This window comes from Gopherus evgoodei, unplaced genomic scaffold, assembly GCF_007399415.2.
Source record: "Gopherus evgoodei ecotype Sinaloan lineage unplaced genomic scaffold, rGopEvg1_v1.p scaffold_32_arrow_ctg1, whole genome shotgun sequence".
Lineage (NCBI taxonomy): Eukaryota > Metazoa > Chordata > Testudines > Testudinidae > Gopherus > Gopherus evgoodei.
Genome location: NW_022059994.1, coordinates 4,849,601 through 4,859,609, shown reverse-complemented (window position 1 = coordinate 4,859,609; position 10,009 = coordinate 4,849,601). Strand labels below are relative to the sequence as shown.

The 10,009-nt window shown below is 49.0% G+C and overlaps 1 protein-coding gene across 1 annotated transcript in view; it reads left to right on the top strand.

Annotated features, from left to right (window-relative positions):
* Window positions 1–324: 324 nt before the first annotated feature.
* The window catches only part of LOC115640697, a 35,058-nt gene continuing 25,373 nt past the window's right edge, over window positions 325–10,009 (top strand). Inside the window, exon 1 of the mRNA XM_030543571.1 lies at window positions 325–1,218. The gene's annotated coding sequence lies outside the window, so the exon portion shown is untranslated. The remainder of the gene's footprint in view (window positions 1,219–10,009) is intronic.

Here is a 10,009-nt window from a genome sequence, read left to right as displayed (position 1 = left end):
CAAACAAGTTTCACACCAAAGAGGACCCATGCTGAACACACATGTACAAAACACATGGACATAGGTGATATGAAGTAAAACTTGACCAAAACAGCATCACTTCCTCCTCCACACACCACTGAATCACCAGATGTGATCACGGCACCTTAACACCTTCCCCCCCCCCCCAATACACTTTCACATTAGCCACACATCTCACCTTTAGTGTAGATGAGCTTGGCAGTGTGCCACAAAAATCAAGAAATTCAGGCCATGGACATGGAGGGCAGAATATTTCAAGGGAAAGGGTATCTGTCATGGGCAGGACAGAAGGTGATGGGGCCAGATTTAGGGTTATTTAGATAAAGTTAACTCTGCATTTCCATATTTTCCAACATTAGTTAAGCTAATGCTTGATGTAGTGGGGAATCAAACTCCAAACCCACACTATATCTGGGAAAGATGCCTGATGAATCTACCTCTGACAGAGAAGGACTAAAGACCTCCCTCTCTGCCTACACTTGCTTACACACCCAAATGCCCTCAAAGTAAAAAACACCTCAAATTCAAATCCAGGTGGCACCCACTCAGAGCCCTCATTTCACACTAGTGTGGGATAGCAAATCCACTTCAATCCCTTCTACACCTGTGTTCTGAGGGGCACCTCACACAAACACAGATGAGACCCTTTCACGGGCCATATTTCACACTGTCACACATTGCTTTGCCCTTTTTCAAACTGAACATAAGAGCGACCAAACTGGTTCAGACCAGAGGCCCATCTAGCCCAGCATCCTGTCTTTCCAACAGTGGCCAATGGCAGGTGCCCCAGAGGGAATGAACAGAGCAGGGAATCATCCCAGTGATCCATCAAATAAGAATATATCCTCCTAGCTGGTTAGGAAATGAACTTCCTCATTCTGGCTTCTCACTTATGAAGCGAATTACGACACCTCTTTAGGACTCTCAATCTTTTCTCAGATGGGTTTTAAGGTTAAACCCTTTCCGGGGGTGTATTACAAAGAGCTGGGCCGATGCTGGAGTAGTTAAGTAAGCACGGAAGTTTAGGTAACAGGGTATTACCGAGCCAGGAGAGTTGCAGGCAGCATCCAGGCGAGATTTGCTGGACCGCAGGCGCTGCAGCAGGAGTGCATGGAAAGCTGGTATCTTCTCACCCTCTGGGAGCTGGGCTGCCCTTGTCTTTTAGTGGGAGAAGAGGAACTGGAGCAGGGGGCAAATGTGAGAGACCCCCCCCTTCTCTCTTCCTGCATGGGGCAGTGGGGAACACCTCGCGCTTTATGGGGGGAGCTCTCCCGGGGTCATCCCCATCCTCCCCTCTTTCGGGGGGCATCTCCCCCCTTTTATAGGGGGCAGCTATGCTGGGGCTCCCCTCTTCCTACACTCACCCTGGGGGCACCTCTATTGGGGGGGAGGGTGAAGCGGGGGGAACGCTCTATCGCCCCCTCGCCGCACTGAAGGGGGCGGCCCTGGGGGTTTCGCCCCCCCCGTCAGAGTGAAGTCCGGGGGGAGGGGGACTCGTTCTCCTCGGGAAGGAGGCGGAGGGGGGGGGCTGCTAGGCGCGCTCCTCGCCCCGCATGGGGGGGGGGCGCGGGGCGGTTCCGTGCAGGACGCCTGGGTCCCATTGCCGCCGTCCTGCCCTCCGCGTAAGGGGGGTGGGGGAGTTTGCTCCGTGCGAGTCATGGGAGACCCGCCCCATAACGGCGGCACCGGAAAGCGAGCCTGACCCTGACGTCCTACGAGGGGAAGAAGGGGACACAAGAACGCAGAAAGCGTTTGGTGCTTGAGGGCATTACTGCGCCTGCGCGCAAGGCAGAGTGGCGCGGGGTGGTGCTGGTTAGTCTGAGAACGGAGAGAGGGCTTGGGAGCATAGTGGGGACGGGCGGGGCTTTGTGACCTGGGCTGGGAGAGAGGGGAGGGGCTGGGAGAGAGGGATGGGGTAGGGCTGGTCTGGGTGGCATGGAGAGGGGAGGGGTAGGACAGGGCTGGGGTTTTCAATAGATTTGCCAGGTAAAGGAACAATCATTTAATTTGCGTTCTTGGTTGTTGTTTTTTTATGTGAGTCTAAAAATGTGCCTGATCACAGTACAGGGGGATCTGTTACACATTAAAAGTGTCTGGGCTCAGATAAAGATGCTGCAGGGTTCCCCCTTCTGCAGCAACACCGTGGGCACATGCGAGAGGACAGTGAGGAACAGCTTGGTGCTATCAATAATTGTGTCTCTGGATACTCTAAATGGCTCTTGTGGAGTTGCCTTGTGATTGGGATTGCAGCCCAATTGCCTTGTGAGGGGAATGCAAGTTTCTTTGCATTTCAGGGGTGGTTACCCTTGGTTGAGCTGTATGGAGGAGGGAGAGGGGAGCAGGGCAGGATAGTATGGAGAGGGAGAAGGGGAGGGGTAGGACTGAGCTGGGTGGCATGGGGAAGAGAGGTGTCCAAAAATCATGCGTCATCACGAGATTGGCATAAAAATCATGCAATTTTTTTTTTAAGTAATCCATTTGGATCTTCTTTCTTTACCTTCTGGCTTCTGAGCCTTTAGCTGCCCTCACCTCACATTCTTGAGTTTTTCTTACCAAACATGTGGGCTAGAAACTTTGAGGGTTTTTTGTTTGTTTGTTTGTTTTAAAATGAAAGCTGAGATAACCACAGATGCCAGTAGCTGGGGCATGAAGAAAAACACCCAAATTCCTGCTCTGCTGCTTACAAAACACTTGGCCATGGTCAGGCAGCGGGAATGCTGTGACTGCTGCATAGCCCACTGGTCATAACTATCTCATTGGCACCTGGTGCTTCACCTCTTGCCTTGGATTTAGGCTACGTCTACACTGCAGCTGGGAGGTGTGACTGCAGTTTGTGTAGACGTATGGAGCTAGAATACCAGAGCTAGCTCCAGTAACAATAGCTCTCTAGCCATGGCAGCATGGGCTTCAGCCTAGGCTGCGCAAAATGCATGCTAGCTCACACCTCTGCCCTTGCTCCCTTGGTTGCGTGCGGCTGTGGTTACCCTGGCTCACTTTGATCTAGCTGGACGAAAGATGACTCAGATACTGCAACTCCTGATTGCAGCATGGGCAGACCCTTAGATTGTGCCCTCCTTCTGACAGGGACTGTCTCTGTGTTATACGTCTGTACTGTACCTAGCATGGGGGCCCTGCCTCTGGGTGCTACTGTCATACAAACGATAAATAATAATGACTGTGCTTGTATTTCCTGAGTGCCTTATTGCCTCATCAGTATCCTTCAATGACAAAATAGCCTCACCTTTAGGCCCACTGCTACTTCTGCCTTTATTTAAGTTTAAACCTAAGAGCATGCACTCAGGAGTTTGCACAGCTTAACTAAATTGGTTTAAATTCACCCCTCTGGTTATAGTGATGCAACCTGTGCCTATAGACAAGCCCTTTCTCTCTTGTTCCTCTGTCTCTCCTTTCTTCTGCATTTCCTTCCCTGCAACAATTCCCACTCCTTGGGGCATTACTCCCACTCTCTTTCCTGCCCTTGCCATCTGCTCCTAAAGCAATCAGTGATTACATAGTTAATGTTGACACTTCAAAGTCAGCATTGGGCTTTAGAGCTGATATGCCAATGGGATAATAGGGATATGGAGAATTCACCAGTCGTGAGTACCCGTGGAAAAAAAAAATTGTGGGTGCTTAGCACCCACCAGTCACCTGCCGATCAGCTGTTTGGCAGCAGGAGGGTGATGTTGGGGAGGAGGCAGAGCAGGGGTCGGAAAAGGCAGAGCAAGGGCAGGGCACTGGGGGGGGGGGGTGGGAAGAGGTGGAGAGAGGGCAGGGCCTTGGGGAAAGAGGCAGGGTTGGGGCAGGGCCCACCTAGCAGAATAAAGGTCGGTGCCTGTGATATTAAAAACAATAAAAGAACCAACACGCATCCTAATATGCTGAGCGGAGATCACTCCCATTGCAACAACCACCAGGGGCTCAGCTGGGAGTCAGTCCTTGACACCCCACACGGGGTTTTCCATGGCTACAAGTTTGTAACAGCGTTCGCTCAGACCAAGCAGCCCGTGAAGAGATCAGTCTGTCCTTTATCCCGCTTTAGCCTCTGATGTCCAGCTTCCCGGTCCAGGTGATCAGCAGACAACGCCCCTCTCCGTGGGGCGTAGCTCCCAAAGGCTGGGCTTTTGCACACATGGAGGTGGGAAATTTGCATTCTCCTCTCCCTAGAGATTCCACAGGCAAACCCCTTCACCTGGTTGGGCCCAAAACTCAATTCTTGTCTGGCACATAGTTCAATAGTTCATAACGCTTCCCAGTGTTCACATCACATCTTCCCGTAGAGAGAGATCACATGCAACCCTGGCCCGCAATAATACAAACATCAGTGATACTCACAGTTCTGTGACTTGGAAGCTACGTTTGCAACCACGGTTAACCAAAAGAGCCACATGGCTACTGTATGCCCTACGCACCACCCCACCAAACACACACATCCAATAATATTAAACATCTAACTATAAATACAACCAAATGCCCTAAAAATTTCAAATAGGGGGTCTTCAGCAGGAAAATAATCTAAGCTGGGTGTAAGATAAAGCAGCCCTCCACCACAAACACATTTACTTACACCATCTCCAATATTCCCAGAGTCAAATTCATCCCTTCTATAAATAGGTTCAATTTCCATTGATTTCACTGGGAGATTCACTCATTTATGCCACTCCTGAATTTTTCCCCAACAGAATATCCCATTGCCGTGAGTTACAAGTGTTTTGCACAGCAAATATGTGATAAATTGATACAAGTTACACTACTTACATCCTTATTGGAACTTACCCCACCATTGTTATTACTACTTAAAAGACCTTAGTCTTTTAAATAAATCCAAAAGTCCAAATAAATTTTCAGCTCTTTGTGGCACTCCAGGAGGGAGAGGGAGGAGTGGGGACTATCTCCCTCCAGGACCACCGCAAATCAGCTGTTTGCAGCAGGGCCGCCCGGGGGGGGAGAGCAAGTGGGGCAATTTGCCCCAGGCCCTGGGCTCCGCAGGGACCCCCAAGAGAACGGCTGAGGCGCCTGCCCCAGCCCGACCCAACCCCATCTCCACCCCTCTCCCGGAGCCTCAGCGCATCCAGGGCTGTCCCTGAACAGCGGTGCAGCGTGGCTCCTGCGGGGCCTGAGCTCCACGCCGCTCAGAGCCGCGTGATAAGGGGGTGAGGCTGCGAGCTCCGGGCTGAGGGGAGGAAGCTCACGGCCTCGCCCGCTTTACCCTGGAGCTCTGAGCGCGGAGGAGCTCGCAGCCCTGCCCCTTACCACGCGGCTCTGAGTGGGGCGAATCTCAGGCCCCGCTGGAGTCACGCTGCACCACTGTTCAGGAATGGCCATGGATGCGACGCGCTGAGGCTCCGGGTGAGGGGGGAGCCGGGGGTAAGAAGCTGTGGCCGGGGGGGGGTTGCTAAGGGGCAAGGAGTCTCAGGGACAGTCAGGGCATGGGGGGGGCAGAGGTTGGGTGGGTGTTCAGGGGACAGGGAATGGGGGGATTGGATCGTGGACGTTCTGGGAGGGGTCTGTCAGGACTCAGCTGGGGGTGGATAGAGGTTGGAGCAGTCAGGGGACAGGGAGCAGGGGTGGGGTCCCCCGGATGGTGGTGTCTCAGGGGGATGGTGAGGAGACAAGGAGCAGGATGGGTCGGGGATTCTGAGGGGGGTGGGCAGTCGGGGGGCAGGAAGTGGGTGGGGGTTGGATACGGGGCAGGGCCAGGCGGTTTGGGAGGCACAACCTTCCCTACCCTGAAGCTCATTCAGCAGTTTGAGGCTTGCAGAAGAGCCAAGGTGTTAGCTTTTCCATTAGGGCTACCATCCCCTTCACTTCTCAAATCCCAAGTTATAGTCTATATTTAATTTCAGTGCCATAGGGAGATTCATATCAGGGGAGGGTTGTAGTTTCATTTAAAATTAGCTACTGGGGGAGGGATCACATGAGAAGAGCAATATACTTCCCAACCTTACAAAGGGAGACCCTCATCTCCTGCATTCCCTGAGGCTTCAGAGGGGTTAATTCAGTGGTTCTCAAACTTTCATCCTGGTGACCCCTTTCACATAGCAAATCTCTGAATGCAACCCCACTCTTATAAATTAAAAACACTTTTTTATATATTTAACACTATTAAAAATGCTGGAGGCAAAGTGGGATTTGAGGTGGAAACTGACAGCTCACGACCCCCAGTAATAACCTCATGACCCCCAGTTTGAGAACCCCTGGGTTAATTAAATTTTAGCACCCTGTGTCCATTCACATGCATGTGCTATTTTGAGCATTTCAGTTTTCACAACATAGGCTCATCCCAGATTCTGGAGCAAGCTCAAATGTTCAGTTCGTGGAGTATGTACATAAGCTATACTAAAGACAAACCCACAGTAACCATCTCCAGTTTGTGAAGGACCCCATGGAGCCCGTCTCTAGGAAACAGATAAATGCATGGACGTTAAGTCCATTAATGGCTATTAGCCAGGATGAGTAAGGAATGGTGTCCCTAGCCTCTGTTTGTCAGAGAGTGGAGATGGATGGCAGGAGAGAGATCACTTGACCATTACCTGTTAGATTCACTTCCTCTGGGGCACTTGGCATTGGCCTTTGTCGGTAGACAGGATACTGGGCTGGATGGACCTTTGGTTTGACCCAGTGTGGCCGTTCTTATGTTCTAACCTAAATGAACCCAAAGTTATGGAGACAGATGAGAGTCAAGGAAGCCAGCAGAGTATCAGAAACCTGGAAAAATCTCTGACTGGATGGACTCAGGCATTTGGTCACAAGCTGAGGTGGTTCAAAAGTTTTGGATTTTTTTTAAGCAGAATTTTTTTATTGTTTCTTTAAACAATCAAACACAGCAAGCAGCAAATATTTGGCCACACACCTCTGAAACCCCAAACCATATTCAGGTTTTGGCAGACTAATTTCAGCTTTTCAATTAAAAAAAAAACAAACAAATTTTGAAGGAAAGCAGACATTGTCTGTGATTTTTTTCTGCTTTTTAAAAACCCCTAGTTTTCGAACCAAAAAAAGTTGTGATGGAAAATATTTGTCCAACCGTTTTAATGAGTTTTAGTGCCTTTTAGCACTAGCTGATGCTGAGAACCAGTGATACCTTGTAAAGAAGTTTTCTCAAAGCTAGGTTTGTGCTGAGATGCAGAAGGTTTATTTTTCCCAGGGCTGCCCGTAAGGGGGAGCAAGTGGGGAAATTTGCCCTGGGCCCTGCAAGGGCCCCCAGGAGAATATATGCTGCAATTTTTTTTATGGAAGGGGCCCCTGAAATTGCTTTGCCCCAGGCCCCCTGAATCCTCTGGGTGGCCCTGGTTTGCAGCGCTCTGGGAGGGAGCCTTGAAGAGCCGCAGGCTACACGTAAAAGAGCCACATGGCTCGCAAATCATGGACAGTATCACTGCCACAAACTATTTACATGATACGGTGGACTCTCTAAAGATACTTAAACTTAATTCAATAGGAGTTTTCAAGGAAATTGCCTTATCTGTCACAGGGACATCTCAGCATTCCTGTCTAGGGCAAGTCCTAGCTATATATTCTGGGGATGGGCTCAGCGGTGGTCCTGGATAGGGCCTGCTAACCAGCTGTATAGGTGGCCTACTGCTGTGGTTGTCAGAAACCCTTGGCCTGAATTGATCTTGCTGCTTCTGCGTCAAGGTTTGCCAGAAAATGTAACAAACCAAGTACAGCTAATAGTGTCTGTGTTGAGTCCCTTCCCAGCTCTGTGCCTCAGTTTCCCCTTCTGTACAATAGGGATAATGAGGCTCTGTCATAACATTTTTTCCCAGATCTGGACCTTAGCATCCAAAATATGGGTGTTAGCATGAAAACCTCCAAGCTTAGTTGCCAGCTTGGACATGGTAAAGCTGCCACCAGCCAGGAATTATACTGTGCCTAGCTCACTGTGGTCTCCCTAAAACCTTCCCTGGGGGACCCCCAGACTCAGATTCCTTGAGTCTCACAATAAAGGGAAATAGCCCCCTCCCCTTGTTTCCTTGTTACTACCTCCCAGGCTCCCCTCCCTGGACGACCCTAGGAGATTCCCTGATTCCAGTCCTGGAAACACAAGTACCGAGAGAGCTAATCTCTCTCCCCCCCCTCACCCAGAGGGTATGCAAAGTCAGGCTTAGTAAATCTAACACAAAGAGATTTTCCCCCTGACTTCTTCCTCCCACCAATTCCCTGGTGAGCTGCAGACTCAATTCCCTGGAGTCCCCACTAAAGAAAAACTCCAACAGGTCTTAAAAAGAAAGCTTTATATAAAAAGAGCGAAAAAGGACATAATATATAGTCTCTGTATCAAGGTGGCAATATACAGGATCAATTGCTTAAAGAGAAAAAATGAATAAACAGCCTTATCCAAAAAGAATACAATTCAAAACACTCCAGCAACTACACACATGTAAATACAAAAGAAAACAATATAAACCTATTGTCTTACTATCCTTGTACTTACAACTTGGAAACAGAAGATTAGAAAGCCAGGAGATAGAAAAATCACTCTCAGAGCCGAGAGGGTCAGACCCAAGACAAAGAACAAAGAACTCACACCCAAAACTTCCCTCCACCCAGATTTGAAAAAGTCTTGTTTCCTGATTGGTCCTCTGGTCAGGTGTTTCAGGTTCCCTGTGTTAACCCTTTTACAGGTAAAAGAACATTAACCCTTAGCTATCTGTTTATGACACGCCCCCCAAATTGCAGACAGTAGGGAACCTCACTGGCGGCAATTTCCTCCTAGAACTTTAAAATAAACAGATTAATACAACACATGCACCTTTATATATACCTCTAAGTATATAACTAACAGACTTTTACACTTTAAGAACACTTTTTAACTACTGGATTCTGGGAAACTCTCACGGGAGAGTGCATCAGCTACTTTGTTAGAAGCTCCTGAAGTGTGATGAATTTCAAAATCAAAATCTTGGAGAGCTAAACTCCAACAAAGAAATTTCTTGTTGTTCCCCTTGGCAGTATGAAGCCACTTTAGCGCAGCATGGTCACTTTGTAGCTGGAATCGCCGTCCCCAAACATATGGGCGTAGCTTTTCCAGGGCGTACCCAATAGACTCATAGACTCATAGACTCCAGGCCTGGAAGGGACCTCGAGAGGTCATCGAGTCCAGTCCCCTGCCCTCATGGCAGGACCAAATATTGTCTAGACCATCCCTAATAGACATTTATCTAATCTACTCTTAAATATCTCCAGAGATGGAGATTCCACAACTTCCCTAGGCAATCTATTCCAGTATTTAACTACCCTGACAGTTAGGAACTTTTTTCTAATGTCCAACCTAAATCTCCCTTGCTGCAGTTTAAGCCCGTTGCTTCTTGTTCTATCATTGGAGGCTAAGGTGAACAAGTTTTCTCCCTCCTCCTGATGACACCCTTTTAGATACCTGAAAACTGCTATCATGTCCCCTCTCAGTCTTCACTTTTCCAAACTAAACAAACCCAATTCCTTCAGCCTTCCTTCATAGGTCATGTTCTCAAGACCTTTAATCATTCTTGTTGCTCTTCTCTGGACCCTCTCCAGTTTCTCCACATCTTTCTTGAAATGCGGTGCCCAGAACTGGACACAATACTCCAGCTGAGGCCTGACCAGCGCAGAGTAAAGCGGAATAATGACTTCTCATGTCTTGTTTACAACACACTTGTTAATGCATCCCAGAATCACGTTTGCTTTTTTTGCAACAGTATCACACTGTTGACTCATTTTAAGCTTGTGGTCTACTATGACCCCTAGATCTCTTTCTGCCATACTCCTTCCTAGACAGTCTCTTCCCATTCTGTATGTGTGAAACAATGGCATAGCATTCCTTTTCACTGACTGACCAGTGACTTTCCCTCTCAGACAGTTTCTTCCTGAGAAACACAACAGGATGGAAGTTGTGATCCGTTGCTTCCTGCATGAGAACTGCTCCTATACCACGCTCACATGCATCCGTGGTTACTAGGAATGGCTTGTCAAAGTCCAGGGCCCTGAGCACAGGGTCAGACATGAGCGT